Source organism: Phyllobates terribilis, unplaced genomic scaffold (assembly GCF_046119375.1).
Source record: "Phyllobates terribilis strain yellow unplaced genomic scaffold, ASM4611937v1 Scaffold_102__1_contigs__length_5892047, whole genome shotgun sequence".
NCBI lineage: Eukaryota > Metazoa > Chordata > Amphibia > Anura > Dendrobatidae > Phyllobates > Phyllobates terribilis.
In genome coordinates, this window is record NW_027362862.1 from 1,572,056 (window position 1) to 1,598,700 (window position 26,645).

A 26,645-nucleotide genomic window follows, 5' to 3' on the forward strand; every position below is an offset into this window, starting at 1 on the left:
TCTGATAAACGCCAGAAAAATGACTAAGTCCAAAAAAAATAATTTTTCAACTTTTTTCAATTTTACCCCCGTGGGATATATATTCTACCCACACACATTTGGAACTCTCCTGGGGTACCCTCACACATTTTATTCCCTCATTTAGCTGATATTTCCACAAAAAAGAGAAATTTTCAAAAATCCAGAAAGTTGGCTGAAAACGACTAAATATCAAGGACTCATTCGGCGAATCGCTCTGGAACTGAAATCGGAATGCTCACTGACATTTCCACTTTCTGAAAGTCTGATAAACGCCAGAAAAATGACTAAGTCCAAAAAACAAAATTTTTCAACTTTTTTCAATTTTACCCCCGTGGGATATATATTCTACCCACACACATTTGCAACTCTCCTGGGGTACCCTCACACATATTATTCCCTCATTTAGTGGATATTTTCACAAAAAAGTGAAATTTTCAAAAATCCAGAAAATTGGCTGAAAACGACTAAATATCAAGGACTCATTGGGCGAATCGCTCTGGAACTGAAACTGGAGCGCTCTCTGACATTTCCCCTATCTGAAAGTCTGATAAACGCCGGAAAAATGTCTAAGTCCAAAAAAAAATTTTTTTCAACTTTTTTCAATTTTACCCCGGTGGGATATATATTCTAAACAACACACATTTGGAACTCTCCTGGGGTACCCTCACACATATTATTCCCTCATTTAGTGGATATTTTCACAAAAAAGTGAAATTTTCAAAAATCCAAAATATTGGCTGAAAATGACTAAATATCAAGGACTCATTGGGCAAATCGCTCTGGAACTGAAATCGGAACGCTCACTGACATTTCCCCTATCTGAAAGTCTGATAAACGCCGGAAAAATGACAATCCACAAAAAATTTTTTTTCAACTTTTTTCAATTTTTCCCCGGTGGGATATATATTCTACCCAAACACATTTGGAACTCTCCTGGGGTACCCTCACACATATTATTCCCTCATTTAGTCGATATTTTCACAAAAAAGTGAAATTTTCAAAAATCCAAAATATTGGCTGAAAACGACTAAATATCAAGGACTCATTGGGCGAATCGCTCTGGAACTGAAATCGGAACGCTCACTGACATTTCCCCTATACTGAAAGTCTGATAAACGCCGGAAAAATGACAGTCCAAAAAAAATTTTTTTTCAACTTTTTTCAATTTTACCCCCGCGGGATATATATTCTACCAACACACATTTGGAACGCTCCTGGGGTACCCTCAGACATATTATTCCCTCATTTAGTGGATATTTTCACAAAAAAGTGTAATTTTCAAAAATCCAGAAAATTGCCTGAAAATGATTAAATATCAAAAACTCATTGGTCAAATCGCTCTGGAACTTAAATCGGAACGCTCACTGACATTTCCCCTATCTGAAAGTCTGATAAACGCCGGAAAAATGACTAAGTCCAAAAAAAAATTGTTTTCAACTTTTTTCAGTTTTACCCCCGTGGGATATATATTCTACCCACACACATTTGCAACTCTCCTGGGGTACCCTCACACATATTATTCCCTCATTTAGTGGATATTTTCACAAAAAAGCGAAATTTTCAAAAATCCAGAAAATTGGCTGAAAACGACTAAATATCAAGGACTCATTGGGCGAATCGCTGTGGAACTGAAACTGGAGCGCTCACTGACATTTCCCCTATCTGAAAGTCTGATAAACGCCGGAAAAATGTCTAAGTCCAAAAAAAATTTTTTTTCAACTTTTTTCAATTTTACCCCGGTGGGATATATATTCTAAACAACACACATTTGGAACTCTCCTGGGGTACCCTCACACATATTATTCCCTCATTTAGTGGATATTTTCACAAACAAGTGAAATTTTCAAAAATCCAAAATATTGGCTGAAAACGACTAAATATCAAGGACTCATTGGGCAAATCGCTCTGGAACTGAAATCGGAACGCTCACTGACATTTCTCCTATCTGAAAGTCTGATAAACGCCGGAAAAATGACTAAGTCCCAAAAAAAATTGCTTCAACTTTTTTCAATTTTACCCCGGTGGGATATATATTCTACCCACAAACATTTGGAACTCTCCTGGGGTACCCTCAGACATATTATTCCCTCATTTAGTGGATATTTTCACAAAAAGTGTAATTTTCAAAAATCCAGAAACTTGGCTGAAAACGATTAAATATCAAGGACTCATTGGGCGAATCGCTCTGGAACTGAAATCGGAACGCTCACTGACATTTCCCCTATCTGAAAGTCTGATAAACGCCGGAAAAATGACAGTCCCCAAAAAATTTTTTTCAACTTTTTTCAATTTTACCCCCGTGGGATATATATTCTTCCCACACACATTTGGAACTCTCCTGGGGTACCCTCACACATATTATTCCCTCATTTAGTGGATATTTTCACAAAAAAGTGACATTTTCAAAAATCCTGAAAATTGGCTGAAAATGACTAAATATCAAGGACTCATTGGGCGAATCGCTCTGGAACTGAAATCGGAATGCTCACTGACATTTCCCCTATCTGAAAGTCTGATAAACGTCAGAAAAATCACTAAGTCCAAAAAAAAAATGTTTTCAACTTTTTTCAGTTTTACCCCCGTGGGATATATATTCTACCCACACACATTTGGAACTCTCCTGGGGTACCCTCACACATATTATTCCCTCATTTAGTGGATATTTTCACAAAAAAGTGAAATTTTCAAAAATCCAGAAAATTGGCTGAAAACGACTAAATATCAAGGACTCATTGGTCGAATCGCTCTGGAACTAAATCGGAACGCTCACTGACATTTCCCCTATCTGAACGTCTGATAATCGCCGGAAAAATGACAGTCCAAAAAAAATTTTTTTCAACTTTTTTCAATTTTACCCCCGTGGGATATATATTCTTCCCACACACATTTGGAACTCTCCTGGGGTACCCTCACACATATTATTCCCTCATTTAGTGGATATTTTCACAAAAAAGTGACATTTTCAAAAATCCTGAAAATTGGCTGAAAACGACTAAATATCAAGGACTCATTTGGCGAATCACTCTGGAACTGAAATCGGAATGCTCACTGACATTTCCCCTATCTGAAAGTCTGATAAACGTCGGAAAAATGACTAAGTCCCAAAAAAAAAATTTTTCAACTTTTTTCAATTTTACCCCCGTGGGATATATATTCTTCCCACACACATTTGGAACTCTCCTCGGGTACCCTCACACATATTATTCCCTCATTTAGTGTATATTCTCACAAAAAAGAGAAATTTTCAAAAATCCAGAAAATTGGCTGAAAACGACTAAATATCAAGGACTCATGGGGCGAATCGCTCTGAAACTGAAATCGGAACGCTCACTGACATTTCCCCTATCTGAAAGTCTGATAAACGCCGGAAAAATGACTAAGTCCAAAAAAAAAATTGCTTCAACTTTTTTCAATTTTACCCCCGTGGGATATATATTCTTCCCACACACATTTGGAACTCTCCTGGGTTACCCTCACACATATTATTCCCTCATTTAGTGGATATTTTCTCAAAAAAGAGAAATTTTCAAAAATCCAGAAAATTGGCTGAAAACGACTAAATATCAAGGACTCATGGGGCGAATCGCTCTGAAACTGAAATCGGAATGCTCACTGACATTTCCACTTTCTGAAAGTCTGATAAACGCCGGAAAAATGACTAAGTCAAAAAAAAAAATGTTTTCAACTTTTTTCAATTTTACCCCCGTGGGATATATATTCTACCCACACACATTTGGAATTCTCCTGGGGTACCCTCACACATATTATTCCCTCATTTAGTGGATATTTTCACAAAAAAGTGACATTTTCAAAAATCCTGAAAATTGGCTGAAAACGACTAAATATCAAGGACTCATTGGGCGAATCGCTCTGGAACTGAAATCGGAATGCTCACTGACATTTCCCCTATCTGAAAGTCTGATAAACGTCGGAAAAATGACTAAGTCAAAAAAAAAAATGTTTTCAACTTTTTTCAATTTTACCCCCGTGGGATATATATTCTACCCACACACATTTGGAACTCTCCTGGGGTACCCTCACACATAATATTCCCTCATTTAGTGGATATTTTCACAAAAAATTGAAATTTTCAAAAATCCAAAATATTGGCTGAAAACGACTAAATATCAAGGACTCATTGGGCGAATCGCTCTGGAACTGAAATTGGAACTCTCACTGACATTTGCCCTATCAGAAAGTCAGAAAAACGCAGGAAAAATGACAGTCCAAAAAAAAATTTTTTCAACTTTTTTCAATTTTACCCCCGTGGAATATATATTCTTCCCACACACATTTGGAACTCTCCTGGGGTACCCTCACACATATTATTCCCTCATTTAGTGGATATTTTCACAAAAAAGTGACATTTTCAAAAATCCAGAAAATTGGCTGCAAACGACTTAATATCAAGGAATCATTCGGCGAATCGCTCTGGAACTGAAATCGGAATGCTCACAGACATTTCCCCTATCTGAAAGTCTGATAAACGCCAGAAATATGAATAAGTCCAAAAAAAATTTTTTTTCAACTTTTTTCAATTTTACCCCCGCTGGATATATATTCTACCCACACACATTTGGAACTCTCCTGGGGTAACCTCACACATATTATTTCCTCATTTAGTTGAAATTTTCAGAAAAAAGGGAAATTTTAAAAAATCCAGAAAATTGGCTGAAAATGACTAAATATCAAGGACTCATTGGGCGAATCGCTCTGGAACTGAAATCGGAATGCTCACTGACATTTCCCCTATCTGAAAGTCTGATAAACGTCAGAAAAATGACTAAGTCCAAAAAAAAAATGTTTTAAACTTTTTTCAATTTTACCCCCGTGGGATATATATTCTACCCACACACATTTGGAACTCTCCTGGGGTACCCTCACACATATTATTCCCTCATTTAGTGGATATTTTCACAAAAAAGTGAAATTTTCAAAAATCCAGAAAATTGGCTGAAAACGACTAAATATCAAAGAATCATTGAGCGAATCGCTCTGGAACTGAAATCGGAACGCTCACTGACATTTCCCCTATCTGAAAGTCTGATAAACACCGGAAAAATGACTAAGTGCAAAAAAAAATAATTTTTCAACTTTTTTCAATTTTACCCCCGTCGGATATATATTCTACCCACGCACATTTGGAACTCTCCTGGGGTACCCTCACACATATTATTCCCTCATTTAGTTGATATTTTCACAAAAAAGTGAAATTTTCAAAAATCCAGAAAATTGGCTGAAAACGACTAAATATCAAAGAATCATTGGGCGAATCGCTCTGGAACTGAAATCGGAACGCTCACTGACATGTGCCCTATCTGAAAGTCAGATAAACGCGAGAAAAATGACAGTCCAAAAAAAAATTTTTTCAACTTTTTTCAATTTTACCCCCGTGGGATATATATTCTTCCCACACACATTTGGAACTCTCCTGGGGTACCCTCACACATATTATTCCCTCATTTAGTGGATATTTTTACAAAAAAGTACAATTTTCAAAAATCCAGAAAATTGGCTGAAAACGACTAAATAACAAAGACTCATTGGGCGAATCGCTCTGGAACTGAAATCGGAACGCTCACTGACATTTCCACTTTCTGAAAGTCTGATAAACACCGGAAAAATGACTAAGTCCAAAAAAAAAATGTTTTAAACTTTTTTCAATTTTACCCCCTTTGGGATATATATTCTACCCACACACATTTGGAACTCTCCTGGGGTACCCTCACACATATTATTCCCTCATTTAGTGGATATTTTCACAAAAAAGTGAAATTTTCAAAAATCCAGAAAATTGGCTGAAAACGAATAGATATCAAAGAATCATTGGGCGAATCGCTCTGGAACTGAAATCGGAACACTCACTGACATTTGCCCTATCTGAAAGTCTGATAAACGCCAGAAAAATGACTAAGTCCAAAAAAATTTTTTTTTCAACTTTTTTCAATTTTACCCCCGCTGGATATATATTCTTCCCACACACATTTGGAACTCTCCTGGGGTACCCTCACACATATTATTTCCTCATTTAGTTGATATTTTCACAAAAAAGAGAAATTTTCAAACATCCAGAAAATTGGCTGAAAACGACTAAATATCAAGGACTCATTGGGCGAATCGCTCTGGAACTGAAATCGGAATGCTCACTGACATTTCCACTTTCTGAAAGTCTGATAAACGGCGGATAAATGACTAAGTAAAAAAAAAAAAACGTTTTCAACTTTTTTCATTTTTACCCCCGTGGGATATATATTCTACCCACACACATTTGGAACTCTCCTGGGGTACCCTCACACATATTATTCCCTCATTTTGTGGATATTTTCACAAAAAAGTGAAATTTTCAAAAATCCAGAAAATTGGCTGAAAACGACTAAATATCAAAGAATCATTGGGCTAATCGCTCTGGAACTGAAATCGGAACGCTCACTGACATGTGCCCTATCTGAAAGTCAGATAAACGCCAGAAAAATGACAGTGCAAAAAAAAATTTTTTCAACTTTTTTCAATTTTACCCCCGTGGGATATATATTCTTCCCACACACATTTGGAACTCTCCTGGGGTACCCTCACACATATTATTCCCTCATTTAGTGGATGTTTTCACAAAAAAGTGACATTTTCAAAAATCCTGAAAATTGTCTGAAAACGACTAAATATCAAGGACTCATTGGGCGAATAGCTCTGGAACTGAAATCGGAATGCTCACTGACATTTCCCCTATCTGAAAGTCTGATAAACGTCGGAAAAATGACTAAGTCCCAAAATTAAAAATTTTCAACTTTTTTAAATTTTACCCCCGTCGGATATATATTCTACCCACGCACATTTGGAACTCTCCTGGGGTACCCTCACACATATTATTCCCTCATTTAGTGGATATTTTCACAAAAAGTGTAATTTTCAAAAATCCAGAAACTTGGCTGAAAACGATTAAATATCAAGGACTCATTGGGCGAATCCCTCTGGAACTGAAATCGGAACGCTCACTGACATTTCCCCTATCTGAAAGTCTGATAAACGCCGGAAAAATGACAGTCCAAAAAAATTTTTTTTCAACTTTTTTCAATTTTACCACCGTGGGATATATATTCTTCCCACACACATTTGGAACTCTCCTGGGGTACCCTCACACATATTATTCCCTCATTTAGTGGATATTTTCACAAAAAAGTGACATTTTCAAAAATCCAGAAAATTGGCTGAAAATGACTAAATATCAAGGACTCATTGGGCGAATCGCTCTGGAACTGAAATCGGAATGCTCACTGACATTTCCCCTATCTGAAAGTCTGATAAACGTCAGAAAAATGACTAAGTCCAAAAAAAAAATGTTTTCATCTTTTTTCAGTTTTACCCCCATGGGATATATATTCTACCCACACAAATTTGGAACTCTCCTGCGGTACCCTCACACATATTATTCCCTCATTTAGTGGATATTTTCACAAAAAAGTGAAATTTTCAAAAATCCAGAAAATTGGCTGAAAACGAGTAAATATCAAGGACTCATTGGTCGAATCGCTCTGGAACTGAAATCGGAACGCTCACTGACATTTCCCCTATCTGAAAGTCTGATAAACGCCGGAAAAATGACTAAGTCCAAAAAAAAAATTGCTTCAACTTTTTTCAATTTTACCCCGGTTGGATATATATTCTACCCACACACATTTGGAACTCTCCTAGGGTACCCTCACACATATTATTCCCTCATTTAGTGGATATTTTCACAAAAAAGTGAAATTTTCAAAAATCCAAAATATTGGCTGAAAACGACTAAATATCAAGGACTCATTGGGCGAATCGCTCTGGAACTGAAATCGGAACGCTCACTGACATTTCCCCTATCTGAAAGTCTGATAAACGCCGGAAAAATGACTAAGTCCAAAAAAAAAAATGCTTCAACTTTTTTCAATTTTACCCCCGTGGGATATATATTCTACCCACAAACATTTGGAACTCTCCTGGGGTACCCTCACACATATTATTCCCTCATTTAGTGGATATTTTCACAAAAAGTGTAATTTTCAAAAATCCAGAAACTTGGCTGAAAACGATTAAATATCAAGGACTCATTGGGCGAATCCCTCTGGAACTGAAATCGGAACGCTCACTGACATTTCCCCTATCTGAAAGTCTGATAAACGCCGGAAAAATGACAGTCCAAAAAAATTTTTTTTCAACTTTTTTCAATTTTACCCCCGTGGGATATATATTCTTCCCACACACATTTGGAACTCTCCTGGGGTACCCTCACACATATTATTCCCTCATTTAGTGGATATTTTCACAAAAAAGTGACATTTTCAAAAATCCAGAAAATTGGCTGAAAATGACTAAATATCAAGGACTCATTGGGCGAATCGCTCTGGAACTGAAATCGGAATGCTCACTGACATTTCCCCTATCTGAAAGTCTGATAAACGTCAGAAAAATGACTAAGTCCAAAAAAAAAATGTTTTCAACTTTTTTCAGTTTTACCCCCATGGGATATATATTCTACCCACACAAATTTGGAACTCTCCTGCGGTACCCTCACACATATTATTCCCTCATTTAGTGGATATTTTCACAAAAAAGTGAAATTTTCAAAAATCCAGAAAATTGGCTGAAAACGAGTAAATATCAAGGACTCATTGGTCGAATCGCTCTGGAACTGAAATCGGAACGCTCACTGACATTTCCCCTATCTGAAAGTCTGATAAACGCCGGAAAAATGACTAAGTCCAAAAAAAAAATTGCTTCAACTTTTTTCAATTTTACCCCGGTTGGATATATATTCTACCCACACACATTTGGAACTCTCCTGGGGTACCCTCACACATATTATTCCCTCATTTAGTGGATATTTTCACAAAAAAGTGAAATTTTCAAAAATCCAAAATATTGGCTGAAAACGACTAAATATCAAGGACTCATTGGGCGAATCGCTCTGGAACTGAAATCGGAACGCTCACTGACATTTCCCCTATCTGAAAGTCTGATAAACGCCGGAAAAATGACTAAGTCCAAAAAAAAAAATGCTTCAACTTTTTTCAATTTTACCCCCGTGGGATATATATTCTACCCACAAACATTTGGAACTCTCCTGGGGTACCCTCACACATATTATTCCCTCATTTAGTGGATATTTTCACAAAAAGTGTAATTTTCAAAAATCCAGAAACTTGGCTGAAAACGATTAAATATCAAGGACTCATTGGGCGAATCCCTCTGGAACTGAAATCGGAACGCTCACTGACATTTCCCCTATCTGAAAGTCTGATAAACGCCGGAAAAATGACAGTCCAAAAAAATTTTTTTTCAACTTTTTTCAATTTTACCCCCGTGGGATATATATTCTTCCCACACACATTTGGAACTCTCCTGGGGTACCCTCACACATATTATTCCCTCATTTAGTGGATATTTTCACAAAAAAGTGACATTTTCAAAAATCCAGAAAATTGGCTGAAAATGACTAAATATCAAGGACTCATTGGGCGAATCGCTCTGGAACTGAAATCGGAATGCTCACTGACATTTCCCCTATCTGAAAGTCTGATAAACGTCAGAAAAATGACTAAGTCCAAAAAAAAAATGTTTTCAACTTTTTTCAGTTTTACCCCCATGGGATATATATTCTACCCACACAAATTTGGAACTCTCCTGCGGTACCCTCACACATATTATTCCCTCATTTAGTGGATATTTTCACAAAAAAGTGAAATTTTCAAAAATCCAGAAAATTGGCTGAAAACGACTAAATATCAAGGACTCATTGGTCGAATCGCTCTGGAACTGAAATCGGAACGCTCACTGACATTTCCCCTATCTGAAAGTCTGATAAACGCCGGAAAAATGACTAAGTCCAAAAAAAAAATTGCTTCAACTTTTTTCAATTTTACCCCGGTGGGATATATATTCTACCCACACACATTTGGAACTCTCCTGGGGTACCCTCACACATATTATTCCCTCATTTAGTGGATATTTTCACAAAAAAGTGAAATTTTCAAAAATCCAAAATATTGGCTGAAAACGACTAAATATCAAGGACTCATTGGGCAAATCGCTCTGGAACTGAAATCGGAACGCTCACTGACATTTCCCCTATCTGAAAGTCTGATAAACGCCGGAAAAATGACTAAGTCCAAAAAAAAAAATGCTTCAACTTTTTTCAATTTTACCCCCGTGGGATATATATTCTACCCACAAACATTTGGAACTCTCCTGGGGTACCCTCACACATATTATTCCCTCATTTAGTGGATATTTTCACCAAAAGTGTTATTTTCAAAAATCCAGAAACTTGTCTGAAAACGATTAAATATCAAGGACTCATTGGGCGAATCCCTCTGGAACTGAAATCGGAACGCTCACTGACATTTCCCCTATCTGAAAGTCTGATAAACGCCGGAAAAATGACAGTCCAAAAAAATTTTTTTTCAACTTTTTTCAATTTTACCCCCGTGGGATATATATTCTTCCCACACACATTTGGAACTCTCCTGGGGTACCCTCACACATATTATTCCCTCATTTAGTGGATATTTTCACAAAAAAGTGACATTTTCAAAAATCCAGAAAATTGGCTGAAAATGACTAAATATCAAGGACTCATTGGGCGAATCGCTCTGGAACTGAAATCGGAATGCTCACTGACATTTCCCCTATCTGAAAGTCTGATAAACGTCAGAAAAATGACTAAGTCCAAAAAAAAAATGTTTTCAACTTTTTTCAGTTTTACCCCCATGGGATATATATTCTACCCACACAAATTTGGAACTCTCCTGCGGTACCCTCACACATATTATTCCCTCATTTAGTGGATATTTTCACAAAAAAGTGAAATTTTCAAAAATCCAGAAAATTGGCTGAAAACGAGTAAATATCAAGGACTCATTGGTCGAATCGCTCTGGAACTGAAATCGGAACGCTCACTGACATTTCCCCTATCTGAAAGTCTGATAAACGCCGGAAAAATGACTAAGTCCAAAAAAAAAATTGCTTCAACTTTTTTCAATTTTACCCCGGTGGGATATATATTCTACCCACACACATTTGGAACTCTCCTGGGGTACCCTCACACATATTATTCCCTCATTTAGTTGATATTTTCACAAAAAAGAGAACTTTTCAAAAATCCAGAAAATTGGCTGAAAACGACTAAATATTAAGGACTCATTCGGCTAATCGCTCTGGAACTGAAATCGGAACGCTCACTGACATGTTCCCTATCTGAAAGTCAGATAAACGCCAGAAAAATGACAGTCCAAAAAAAAATTTTTTCAACTTTTTTCAATTTTACCCCCGTGGGATATATATTCTTCCCATACACATTTGGAACTCTCCTGGGGTACCCTCACACATATTATTCCCTCATTTAGTGGATATTTTCACAAAAAAGTGACATTTTCAAAAATCCAGAAAATTGGCTGAAAACGACTAAATATCAAGGACTCATTGCCGAATCGCTCTGGAACTGAAATCGGAATGCTCACTGACATTTCCCCTATCTGAAAGTCTGATAAACATCAGAAAAATGACTAAGTCCAAAAAAAAAATGTTTTCAACTTTTTTCAGTTTTACCCCCGTGGGATGTATATTCTACCCACACACATTTGGAACTCTCCTGGGGTACCCTCACACATATTATTCCCTCATTTAGTGGATATTTTCACAAAAAAGTGAAATTTTCAAAAATCCAAAATATTGGCTGAAAACGACTAAATATCAAGGACTCATTGGGCGAATCGCTCTGGAACTGAAATCGGAACGCTCACTGACATTTCCCCTATCTGAAAGTCTGATAAACGCCGGAAAAATGACTAAGTCCAAAAAAAAAAATGCTTCAACTTTTTTCAATTTTACCCCCGTGGGATATATATTCTACCCACAAACATTTGGAACTCTCCTGGGGTACCCTCACACATATTATTCCCTCATTTAGTGGATATTTTCACCAAAAGTGTTATTTTCAAAAATCCAGAAACTTGTCTGAAAACGATTAAATATCAAGGACTCATTGGGCGAATCCCTCTGGAACTGAAATCGGAACGCTCACTGACATTTCCCCTATCTGAAAGTCTGATAAACGCCGGAAAAATGACAGTCCAAAAAAATTTTTTTTCAACTTTTTTCAATTTTACCCCCTTTGGGATATATATTCTACCCACACACATTTGGAACTCTCCTGGGGTACCCTCACACATATTATTCCCTCATTTAGTGGATATTTTCACAAAAAAGTGAAATTTTCAAAAATCCAGAAAATTGGCTGAAAACGACTAGATATCAAAGAATCATTGGGCGAATCGCTCTGGAACTGAAATCGGAACGCTCACTGACATTTCCCCTATCTGAAAGTCTGATAAACGCCGGAAAAATGACTAAGTCCAAAAAAAAAATGTTTTAAACTTTTTTCAATTTTACCCTCGTGGGATATATATTCTACCCACACACATTTGGAACTCTCCTGGGGTACCCTCACACATATTATTCCCTCATTTAGTGGATATTTTCACAAAAAAGTGAAATTTTCAAAAATCCAGAAAATTGGCTGAAAACGACTAAATATCAACGAATCATTGGGTGAATCGCTCTGGAACTGAAATCGGAATGCTCACTGACATTTCCACTTTCTGAAAGTCAGATAAACGCCAGAAAATTGACTAAGTCCAAAAAAAAAATGTTTTAAACTTTTTTCAGTTTTACCCCCGTGGGATATATATTCTACCCACACACATTTGGAACTCTCCTGGGGTACCCTCACACATATTATTCCCTCATTTAGTGGATATTTTCACAAAAAAGTAAAATTTTCAAAAATCCAGAAAATTGGCTGAAAACGACTAGATATCAAAGAATCATTGGGCGAATCGCTCTGGAACTGAAATCGGAATGCTCACTGACATTTGCCCTATCTGAAAGTCAGATAAACGCCAGAAAAATGACTAAGTCCCAAAAAAATTTTTTTTCAACTTTTTTCAATTTTACCCCCGCTGGATATATATTCTACCAACACACATTTGGAACTCTCCTGGGGTACCATCACACATATTATTTCCTCATTTAGTTGATATTTTCAGAAAAAAGGGAAATTTTAAAAAATCCAGAAAATTGGCTGAAAATGACTAAATATCAAGGACTCATTGGGCGAATCGCTCTGGAACTGAAATCGGAACGCTCACTGATATTTCCCCTATCTGAAAGTCTGATAAACGCCGGAAAAATGAGTAAGTGCAAAAAAAAATAATTTTTCAACTTTTTTCAATTTTACCCCCGTCGGATATATATTCTACCCACACACATTTGGAACTCTCCTGGGGTACCCTCACACAAATTATTCCCTCATTTAGTTGATATTTTCACAAAAAAGAGAAATTTTCAAAAATCCAGAAAATTGGCTGAAAACGAGTAAATATCAAGGACTCATTCGGCGAATCGCTCTGGAACTGAAATCGGAATGCTCACTGACATTTCCCCTATCTGAAAGTCTGATAAACACCAGAAAAATGACTAAGTCCAAAAAAATTTTTTTTTCATCTTTTTTCAATTTTACCCCCGCTGGATATATATTCTACCCACACACATTTGGAACTCTCCTGGGGTACCCTCACACATATTATTCCCTCATTTAGTGGATATTTTCACAAAAAAGTACAATTTTCAAAAATCCAGAAAATTGGCTGAAAACGACTAAATATCAAAGAATCATTGGACGAATTGCTCTAGAACTGAAATCGGAACGCTCACTGACATTTGCCCTATCTGAAAGTCAGAAAAACGCCAGAAAAATGACAGTCCAAAAAAAAATTTTTTCAACTTTTTTCAATTTTACCCCCGTGGGATATATATTCTTCCCACACACATTTGGAACTCTCCTGGGGTACCCTCACACATATTATTGCCTCATTTAGTGGATATTTTCACAAAAAAGTGACATTTTCAAAAATCCAGAAAATTGGCTGCAAACGACTAAATAACAAAGACTCATTGGGCGAATCACTCTAGAACTGAAATCGGAACGCTCACTGACATTTCCACTTTCTGAAAGTCTGATAAACGCCAGAAAAATGACAGTCCAAAAAAAATTTTTTCAACTTTTTTCAATTTTTCCCCCGTGGGATATATATTCTTCCCACACACATTTGGAACTCTCCTGGGGTACCCTCACACATATTATTCCCTCATTTAGTGGATATTTTCACAAAAAAGTGACATTTTCAAAAATCCAGAAAATTGGCTGAAAACGACTAAATATCAAGGACTCATTGGGCGAATCGCTCTGGAACTGAAATCGGAATGCTCACTGACATTTGCCCTATCTGAAAGTCAGAAAAACGTCAGAAAAATGACAGTCCAAAAAAAAATTTTTTCAACTTTTTTCAATTTTACCCCCGTGGGATATATATTCTTCCCACACACATTTGGAACTCTCCTGGGGTACCCTCACACATATTATTCCCTCATTTAGTGGATATTTTCACAAAAAGGTGACATTTTCAAAAATCCAGAAAATTGGCTGCAAACAACTTAATATCAAGGAATCATTGGGCGAATCGCTCTGGAACTGAAATCGGAACGCTCACTGACATTTGCCCTATCTGAAAGTCAAAAAAACGCCAGAAAAATGACAGTCCAAAAAAAAATTTTTTCAACTTTTTTCAGTTTTACCCCCATGGGATATATATTCTAGCAACACACGTTTGGAACTCTCCTGGGGTACCTTCACACATATTATTCCCTCATTTAGTGGATATTTTCACAAAAAAGTACAATTTTCAAAAATCCAGAAAATTGGCTGAAAACAACTAAATAACAAAGACTCATTGGGCGAATCGCTCTGGAACTGAAATCGGAATGCTCACTGACATTTCCACTTTCTGAAAGTCTGAAAAACGCCGGAAAAATGACTAAGTCCAAAAAAAAAATGTTTTAAGCTTTTTTCAATTTTACCCCCGTGGGACATATATTCTACCCACACACATTTGGAACTCTCCTGGGGTACCCTCACACATATTATTCCCTCATTTAGTGGATATTTTCACAAAAAAGTGAAATTTTCAAAAATCCAGAAAATAGGCTGAAAACTACTAAATATCAAAGAATCATTGGGCGAATCGCTCTGGAACTGAAATCGGAACGCTCACTGACATTTGCCCTATCTGAAAGTCAGATAAACGCCAGAAAAATGACAGTCCAAAAAAAAATTTTTTCAACTTTTTTCAATTTTACCCCCGTGGGATATATATTCTTCCCACACACATTTGGAACTCTCCTTGGGTACCCTCACACATATTATTCCCTCATTTAGTGGATATTTTCACAAAAAAGTGAAATTTTCAAAAATCCAGAAAATTGGCTGCAAACGACTAAATATCAAGGAATCATTGGGCGAATCACTCTGGAACTGAAATCGGAATTCTCACTGACATTTCCCCTATCTGAAAGTCTGATAAACGCCGGAAAAATGACTAAGTGCAAAAAAAAATAATTTTTCAACTTTTTTCAATTTTACCCCCGTCGGATATATATTCTACCCACACACATTTGGAACTCTCCTGGGGTACCCTCACACATATTATTCCCTCATTTAGTGGATATTTTCACAAAAAAGTACAATTTTCTAAAATCCAGAAAATTGGCTGAAAACGATTAAATAACAAAGACTCATTGGGCGAATCACTCTAGAACTGAAATCGGAAAGCTCACAGACATTTCCCCTATCTGAAAGTCTGATAAACGGCAGAAATATGAATAAGTCCCAAAAAAATTTTTTTTCAACTTTTTTCAATTTTACCCCCGCTGGATATATATTCTACCAACACACATTTGGAACTCTCCTGGGGTACCCTCACACATATTATTTTCTCATTTAGTTGATATTTTCAGAAAAAAGGGAAATTTTAAAAAATCCAGAAAATTGGCTGAAAATGACTAAATATCAAGGACTCATTGGGCGAATCGCTCTGGAACTGAAATCGGAACGCTCACTGATATTTCCCCTATCTCAAAGTCTGATAAACGCCGGAAAAATGACTAAGTGCAAAAAAAAATAATTTTTCAACTTTTTTCAATTTTACCCCCGTCGGATATATATTCTACCCACACACATTTGGAACTCTCCTGGGATACCCTCACACATATTATTCCCTCATTTAGTGGATATTTTCACAAAAAAGTGAAATTTTCAAAAATCCAGAAAATAGGCTGAAAACTACTAAATATCAAAGAATCATTGGGCGAATCGCTCTGGAACTGAAATCGGAACGCTCACTGACATTTCCCCTATCTGAAAGTCTGATAAACACCAGAAAAATGACTAAGTCCAAAAAAATTTTTTTTTCAACTTTTTTCAATTTTACCCCCGCTGGATATGTATTCTACCCACACACATTTGGAACTCTCCTGGGGTACCCTCACACATATTATTCCCTCATTTAGTGGATATTTTCACAAAAAAGTACAATTTTCTAAAATCCAGAAAATTGGCTGAAAACGACTAAATAACAAAGACTCATTGGGCGAATCACTCTAGAACTGAAATCGGAATGCTCACTGACATTTGCCCTATCTGAAAGTCAGAAAAACGCCAGAAAAATGACAGTCCAAAAAAAAATTTTTTCAACTTTTTTCAATTTTACCCCCGTGGGATATATATTCTTCCCACACACATTTGGAACTCTCCTGGGGTACCCTCACACATATTATTGCCTCATTTAGTGGATATTTTCACAAAAAAGTGACATTTTCAAAAATCCAGAAAACTGGCTGCAAACGACTAAATATCAAAGAATCATTGGGCGAATCGCTCTGGAACTGAAATCGGAATGCTCACTGACATTTCCCCTATCTGAAAGTCTGATAAACACCGGAAAAATGACTAAGTCCAAAAAAAAATAATTTTTCAACTTTTTTCAATTTTACCCCCGTCGGATATATATTCTACCCACACACATTTGGAACTCTCCTGGGGTACCCTCACACATATTATTCCCTCATTTAGTTGATATTTTCACAAAAAAGAGAAATTTTCAAAAATCCAGAAAATTGGCTGAAAACGACTAAATATCACGGACTCATTCGGCGAATCGCTCTGGAACTGAAATCGGAACGATCACAGACATTTCCCCTATCTGAAAGTCTGATAAACGGCAGAAATATGAATAAGTCCAAAAAAAATTTTTTTTCAACTTTTTTCAATTTTACCCCCGCTGGATATATATTCTACCCACACACATTTGGAACTCTCCTGGGGTACCCTCACACATATTATTCCCTCATTTAGTGGATATTTTCACAAAAAAGTACAATTTTCAAAAATCCAGAAAATTGGCTGAAAACGACTAAATAACAAAGACTCATTGGGCGAATCACTCTAGAACTGAAATCGGAACGCTCACTGACATTTCCACTTTCTGAAAGTCTGATAAACGCCGGAAAAATGACTAAGTCCAAAAAAAAAATGTTTTAAACTTTTTTCAATTTTACCCCCGTGGGATATATATTCTTCCCACACACATTTGGAACTCTCCTGGGGTACCCTCACACAAATTATTCCCTCATTTAGTTGATATTTTCACAAAAAAGTGAAATTTTCAAAAATCCAGAAAATTGGCTGAAAACGACTAAATATCAAAGAATCATTGGGCGAATCGCTCTGGAACTGAAATCGGAACGCTCACTGACATTTGCCCTATCTGAAAGTCAGAAAAACGCCAGAAAAATGACAGTCCAAAAAAAAATTTTTTGAACTTTTTCAATTTTACCCCCGTGGGATATATATTCTTCCCACACACATTTGGAACTCTCCTGGGGTACCCTCACACATATTATTCCCTCATTTAGTGGATATTTTCACAAAAAAGTGACATTTTCAAAAATCCAGAAAATTGGCTGAAAACGACTAAATATCAAGGACTCATTCGGCGAATCGCTCTGGAACTGAAATCGGAACGCTCACAGACATTTCCCCTATCTGAAAGTCTGATAAACGCCAGAAATATGACTAAGTCCAAAAAAATTTTTTTTTCAACTTTTTTCAATTTTACCCCCGCTGGATATATATTCTACCCACACACATTTGGAACTCTCCTGGGGTACCCTCTCACATATTATTTCCTCATTTAGTTGATATTTTCACAAAAAAGGGAAATTTTAAAAAATCCAGAAAATTGGCTGAAAATGACTAAATATCAAGGACTCATTGGGCGAATCGCTCTGGAACTGAAATCGGAATGCTCACTGACATTTCCTCTTTCTGAAAGTCTGATAAACGCCGGAAAAATGACTAAGTCCAAAAAAAAAATGTTTTAAACTTTTTTCAATTTTACCCCCGTGGGATATATATTCTACCCACACACATTTGGAACTCTACTGGTGTACCCTCACACATATTATTCCCTCATTTAGTGGATATTTTCACAAAAAAGTGCAATTTTCAAAAATCCAGAAAATTGGCTGAAAACGACTAGATATCAAAGAATCATTGGGCGAATCGCTCTGGAACTGAAATCGGAACGCTCACTGACATTTGCCCTATCTGAAAGTCAGATAAACGCCAGAAAAATGACTAAGTCCAAAAAAGAAAATGTTTTCAACTTTTTTCAATTTTACCCCCGTGGGATATATATTCTACCCACACACATTTGGAACTCTCCTGGGGTACCCTCACACATATTATTCCCTCATTTTGTGGATATTTTCACAAAAAAGTGAAATTTTCAAAAATCCAAAATATTGACTGAAAACGACTAAGTATCAAGGACTCATTGGGCGAATCGCTCTGGAACTGAAATTGGAGCGCTCACTGACAATTCCCCTATCTGAAAGTCTGATAAACGCCGGAAAAATGACTAAGTCCGAAAAAAAAATGTTTTCAACTTTTTTCAATTTTACCCCCGTGGGATATATATTCTACCCACACACATTTGGAACTCTCCTGGGGTACCCTCACACATATTATTCCCTCATTTAGTGGATATTTTCACAAAAAAGTGAAATTTTCAAAAATCCAGAAAATTGGCTGCAAACGACTAAATATCAAGGAATCATTGGGCGAATCACTCTGGAACTGAAATCGGAATTCTCACTGACATTTCCCCTATCTGAAAGTCTGATAAACGCCGGAAAAATGACTAAGTGCAAAAAAAAATAATTTTTCAACTTTTTTCAATTTTACCCCCGTCGGATATATATTCTACCCACACACATTTGGAACTCTCCTGGGGTACCCTCACACATATTATTCCCTCATTTAGTGGATATTTTCACAAAAAAGTACAATTTTCTAAAATCCAGAAAATTGGCTGAAAACGACTAAATAACAAAGACTCATTGGGCGAATCACTCTAGAACTGAAATCGGAAAGCTCACAGACATTTCCCCTATCTGAAAGTCTGATAAACGGCAGAAATATGAATAAGTCCCAAAAAAATTTTTTTTCAACTTTTTTCAATTTTACCCCCTTGTATATATATTCTACCAACACACATTTGGAACTCTCCTGGGGTACCCTCACACATATTATTTCCTCATTTAGTTGATATTTTCAGAAAAAAGGGAAATTTTAAAAAATCCAGAAAATTGGCTGAAAATGACTAAATATCAAGGACTCATTGGGCGAATCGCTCTGGAACTGAAATCGGAACGCTCACTGATATTTCCCCTATCTCAAAGTCTGATAAACGCCGGAAAAATGACTAAGTGCAAAAAAAAATAATTTTTCAACTTTTTTCAATTTTACCCCCGTCGGATATATATTCTACCCACACACATTTGGAACTCTCCTGGGATACCCTCACACATATTATTCCCTCATTTAGTGGATATTTTCACAAAAAAGTGAAATTTTCAAAAATCCAGAAAATAGGCTGAAAACTACTAAATATCAAAGAATCATTGGGCGAATCGCTCTGGAACTGAAATCGGAACGCTCACTGACATTTCCCCTATCTGAAAGTCTGATAAACACCAGAAAAATGACTAAGTCCAAAAAAATTTTTTTTTCAACTTTTTTCAATTTTACCCCCGCTGGATATGTATTCTACCCACACACATTTGGAACTCTCCTGGGGTACCCTCACACATATTATTCCCTCATTTAGTGGATATTTTCACAAAAAAGTACAATTTTCTAAAATCCAGAAAATTGGCTGAAAACGACTAAATAACAAAGACTCATTGGGCGAATCACTCTAGAACTGAAATCGGAATGCTCACTGACATTTCTACTTTCTGAAAGTCTGATAAACGCCGGAAAAATGACTAAGTGCAAAAAAAAATAATTTTTCAACTTTTTTCAATTTTACCCCCGTCGGATATATATTCTACCCACACACATTTGGAACTCTCCTGGGGTACCCTCACACAAATTATTCCCTCATTTAGTTGATATTTTCACAAAAAAGAGAAATTTTCAAAAATCCAGAAAATTGGCTGAAAACGACTAAATATCAAGGACTCATTCGGCGAATCGCTCTGGAACTGAAATCGGAACGCTCACAGACATTTCCCCTATCTGAAAGTCTGATAAACGGCAGAAATATGAATAAGTCCCAAAAAAATTTTTTTTCAACTTTTTTCAATTTTACCCCAGCTGGATATATATTCTACCAACACACATTTGGAACTCTCCTGGGGTACCCTCACACATATTATTTCCTCATTTAGTTGATATTTTCAGAAAAAAGGGAAATTTTAAAAAATCCAGAAAATTGGCTGAAAATGACTAAATATCAAGGACTCATTGGGCGAATCGCTCTGGAACTGAAATCGGAACGCTCACTGATATTTCCCCTATCTGAAAGTCTGATAAACGCCGGAAAAATGACTAAGTGCAAAAAAAAATAATTTTTCAACTTTTTTCAATTTTACCCCCGTCGGATATATATTCTACCCACACACATTTGGAACTCTCCTGGGGTACCCTCACACAAATTATTCCCTCATTTAGTTGATATTTTCACAAAAAAGAGAAATTTTCAAAAATCCAGAAAATTGGCTGAAAACGACTAAATATCAAGGACTCATTCGGCGAATCGCTCTGGAACTGAAATCGGAACGCTCACTGACATTTCCCCTATCTGAAAGTCTGATAAACGCCGGAAAAATGACTAAGTCCAAAAAAAAAATGTTTTAAACTTTTTTCAATTTTACCCCCGTCGGATATATATTCTACCCACACACATTTGGAACTCTCCTGGGGTACCCTCACACATATTATTCCCTCATTTAGTGGATATTTTCACAAAAAAGTGAAATTTTCAAAAATCCAGAAAATTGGCTGAAAACGACTAAATATCAAAGAATCATTGGACGAATCGCTCTAGAACTGAAATCGGAACGCTCACTGACATTTGCCCTATCTGAAAGTCAGAAAAACGCCAGAAAAATGACAGTCCAAAAAAAAATTTTTTCAACTTTTTTCAATTTTACCCCCGTGGGATATATATTCTTCCCACACACATTTGGAACTCTCCTGGGGTACCCTCACACATATTATTGCCTCATTTAGTGGATATTTTCACAAAAAAGTGACATTTTCAAAAATCCAGAAAACTGGCTGCAAACGACTAAATATCAAAGAATCATTGGGCGAATCGCTCTGGAACTGAAATCGGAATGCTCACTGACATTTCCCCTATCTGAAAGTCTGATAAACACCGGAAAAATGACTAAGTCCAAAAAAAAATAATTTTTCAACTTTTTTCAATTTTACCCCCGTCGGATATATATTCTACCCACACACATTTGGAACTCTCCTGGGGTACCCTCACACATATTATTCCCTCATTTAGTTGATATTTTCACAAAAAAGAGAAATTTTCAAAAATCCAGAAAATTGGCTGAAAACGACTAAATATCACGGACTCATTCGGCGAATCGCTCTGGAACTGAAATCGGAACGATCACAGACATTTCCCCTATCTGAAAGTCTGATAAACGGCAGAAATATGAATAAGTCCAAAAAAAATTTTTTTTCAACTTTTTTCAATTTTACCCCCGCTGGATATATATTCTACCCACACACATTTGGAACTCTCCTGGGGTACCCTCACACATATTATTCCCTCATTTAGTGGATATTTTCACAAAAAAGTACAATTTTCAAAAATCCAGAAAATTGGCTGAAAACGACTAAATAACAAAGACTCATTGGGCGAATCACTCTAGAACTGAAATCGGAACGCTCACTGACATTTCCACTTTCTGAAAGTCTGATAAACGCCGGAAAAATGACTAAGTCCAAAAAAAAAATGTTTTAAACTTTTTTCAATTTTACCCCCGTGGGATATATATTCTTCCCACACACATTTGGAACTCTCCTGGGGTACCCTCACACAAATTATTCCCTCATTTAGTTGATATTTTCACAAAAAAGTGAAATTTTCAAAAATCCAGAAAATTGGCTGAAAACGACTAAATATCAAAGAATCATTGGGCGAATCGCTCTGGAACTGAAATCGGAACGCTCACTGACATTTGCCCTATCTGAAAGTCAGAAAAACGCCAGAAAAATGACAGTCCAAAAAAAAATTTTTTGAACTTTTTCAATTTTACCCCCGTGGGATATATATTCTTCCCACACACATTTGGAACTCTCCTGGGGTACCCTCACACATATTATTCCCTCATTTAGTGGATATTTTCACAAAAAAGTGACATTTTCAAAAATCCAGAAAATTGGCTGAAAACGACTAAATATCAAGGACTCATTCGGCGAATCGCTCTGGAACTGAAATCGGAACGCTCACAGACATTTCCCCTATCTGAAAGTCTGATAAACGCCAGAAATATGACTAAGTCCAAAAAAATTTTTTTTTCAACTTTTTTCAATTTTACCCCCGCTGGATATATATTCTACCCACACACATTTGGAACTCTCCTGGGGTACCCTCTCACATATTATTTCCTCATTTAGTTGATATTTTCACAAAAAAGGGAAATTTTAAAAAATCCAGAAAATTGGCTGAAAATGACTAAATATCAAGGACTCATTGGGCGAATCGCTCTGGAACTGAAATCGGAATGCTCACTGACATTTCCTCTTTCTGAAAGTCTGATAAACGCCGGAAAAATGACTAAGTCCAAAAAAAAAATGTTTTAAACTTTTTTCAATTTTACCCCCGTGGGATATATATTCTACCCACACACATTTGGAACTCTACTGGTGTACCCTCACACATATTATTCCCTCATTTAGTGGATATTTTCACAAAAAAGTGCAATTTTCAAAAATCCAGAAAATTGGCTGAAAACGACTAGATATCAAAGAATCATTGGGCGAATCGCTCTGGAACTGAAATCGGAACGCTCACTGACATTTGCCCTATCTGAAAGTCAGATAAACGCCAGAAAAATGACTAAGTCCAAAAAAGAAAATGTTTTCAACTTTTTTCAATTTTAGCCCCGTGGGATATATATTCTACCCACACACATTTGGAACTCTCCTGGGGTACCCTCACACATATTATTCCCTCATTTTGTGGATATTTTCACAAAAAAGTGAAATTTTAAAAAATCCAAAATATTGACTGAAAACGACTAAGTATCAAGGACTCATTGGGCGAATCGCTCTGGAACTGAAATTGGAGCGCTCACTGACAATTCCCCTATCTGAAAGTCTGATAAACGCCGGAAAAATGACTAAGTCCGAAAAAAAAATGTTTTCAACTTTTTTCAATTTTACCCCCGTGGGATATATATTCTACCCACACACATTTGGAACTCTCCTGGGGTACCCTCACACATATTATTCCCTCATTTAGTGGATATTTTCACAAAAAAGTGAAATTTTCAAAAATCCAGAAAATTGGCTGAAAACGACTAAATATCAAAGAATCATTGGGCGAATCGCTCTGGAACTGAAATTGGAACTCTCACTACCATTTTCCCTATCTGAAAGTCTGATAAACGCCGGAAAAATGACAGTCCAAAAAAAAAATGTTTTCAACTTTGTTCAATTTTACCCCCGTGGGATATATATTCTACCCACACACGTTTGAAACTCTCCTGGGGTACCCTCACACATAATATTCCCTCATTTAGTTGATATTTTCACAAAAAAGTGACATTTTCAAAAATCCAGAAAATTGGCTGAAAACGACTAAATATCAAGGACTCATTGGGCGAATCGCTCTGGAACTGAAATCGGAATGCTCACTGACATCTCCCCTATCTGAAAGTCTGATAAACGTCGGAAAAATGACTAAGTCCCAAAAAAAAATTTTTTTCAACTTTTTTCAATTTTACCCACGTCGGATATATATTCTACCCACACACATTTGGAACTCTCCTGGGCTACCCTCACACATATTGTTCCCTCATTTAGTGGATATTTTCACAAAAAAGAGAAATTTTCAAAAATCCAGAAAATTGGCTGAAAACGACTAAATATCAAGGAATCATTTGGCGAATCGCTCTGGAACTGAAATCGGAACGCTCACTGACATTTCCCCTATCTGAAAGTCTGATAAACGCCGGAAAAATGACAGTCCAAAGAAATTTTTTTTTCAACTTTTTTCAATTTTACCCCCGCTGGATATATATTCTACCCACACACATTTGGAACTCTCCTGGGGTACCCTCACACATATTATTTCCTCATTTAGTTGATATTTTCACAAAAAAGAGAAATTTTCAAAAATCCAGAAAATTGGCTGAAAACGACTAAATATCAAAGAATCATTGGGCGAATCGCTCTGGAACTGAAATCGTAACGCTCACTGACATTTGCCCTATCTGAAAGTCAGATAAACGCCAGAAAAATGACTAAGTCCGAAAAAAAAATGTTTTCAACTTTTTTCAATTTTACCCCTGTGGGATATATATTCTACCCACACACATTTGGAACTCTCCTGGGGTACCCTCACACATATTATTCCCTCATTTAGTGGATATTTTCACAAAAAAGTGAAATTTTCAAAAATCCAGAAAATTGGCTGAAAACGACTAAATATCAAAGAATCATTGGGGGAATTGCTCTGGAACTGAAATTGGAACTCTCACTAACATTTTCCCTATCTGAAAGTCTGATAAACGCCGGAAAAATGACAGTCCAAAAAAAAAATGTTTTCAACTTTGTTCAATTTTACCCCTGTGGGATATATATTCTACCCACACACGTTTGAAACTCTCCTGGGGTACCCTCACACATAATATTCCCTCATTTAGTGGATATTTTCACAAAAAAGTGACATTTTCAAAAATCCAGAAAATTGGCTGAAAACGACTAAATATCAAGGACTCATTGGGCGAATCGCTCTGGAACTGAAATCGGAATGCTCACTGACATCTCCCCTATCTGAAAGTCTGATAAACGTCGGAAAAATGACTAAGTCCCCAAAAAAAATTTTATTCAACTTTTTTCAATTTTACCCACGTCGGATATATATTCTACCCACACACATTTGGAACTCTCCTGGGGTACCCTCACACATATTGTTCCCTCATTTAGTGGATATTTTCACAAAAAGAGAAATTTTCAAAAATCCAGAAAATTGGCTGAAAACGACTAAATATCAAGGAATCATTCGGCGAATCGCTCTGGAACTGAAATCGTAACGCTCACTGACATTTCCCCTATCTGAAAGTCTGATAAACGCCAGAAAAATGACAGTCCAAAAAAATTTTTTTTTCAACTTTTTTCAATTTTACCCCCGCTGGATATATATTCTACCCACACACATTTGGAACTCTCCTGGGGTACCCTCACACATATTATTTCCTCATTTAGTTGATATTTTCACAAAAAAGAGAAATTTTCAAAAATCCAGAAAATTGGCTGAAAACGACTAAATATCAAAGAATCATTGGGCGAATCGCTCTGGAACTGAAATCGTAACGCTCACTGACATTTGCCCTATCTGAAAGTCAGATAAACGCCAGAAAAATGACTAAGTCCGAAAAAAAAATGTTTTCAACTTTTTTCAATTTTACCCCCGTGGGATATATATTCTACCCACACACATTTGGAACTCTCCTGGGGTACCCTCACACATATTATTCCCTCATTTAGTGGATAGTTTCACAAAAAAGTGAAATTTTCAAAAATCCAGAAAATTGGCTGAAAACGACTAAATAACAAGGACTCATTGGGCGAATCGCTCTGGAACTGAAATCGGAACGCTCACTGAGATTTCCCCTTTCTGAATGTCTGATAAACGCCGGAAAAATGAGTAAGTCCAAAAAAAAAATGTTTTCAACTTTTTTCAATTTTACCCCCGTGGGATATATATTCTACCCACACACATTTGGAACTCTCCTGGGGTACCCTCACACATATTATTCCCTCATTTAGTGGATATTTTCACAAAAAAGTGAAATTTTCAAAAATCCAAAATATTGGCTGAAAACGATTAAGTATCAAGGACTCATTGGGCGAATCGCTCTGGAACTGAAATTGGAGCGCTCACTGACATTTCCCCAATCTGAAAGTCTGATAAACGCCGGAAAAATGACTAAGTCCGAAAAAAAAATGTTTTCAACTTTTTTCAATTTTACCCCCATGGGATATATATTCTACCCACACACATTTGGAACTCTCCTGGGGTACAATCACACATATTATTCCCTCATTTAGTGGATATTTTCACAAAAAAGTGAAATTTTCAAAAATCCAGAAAATTGGCTGAAAACGA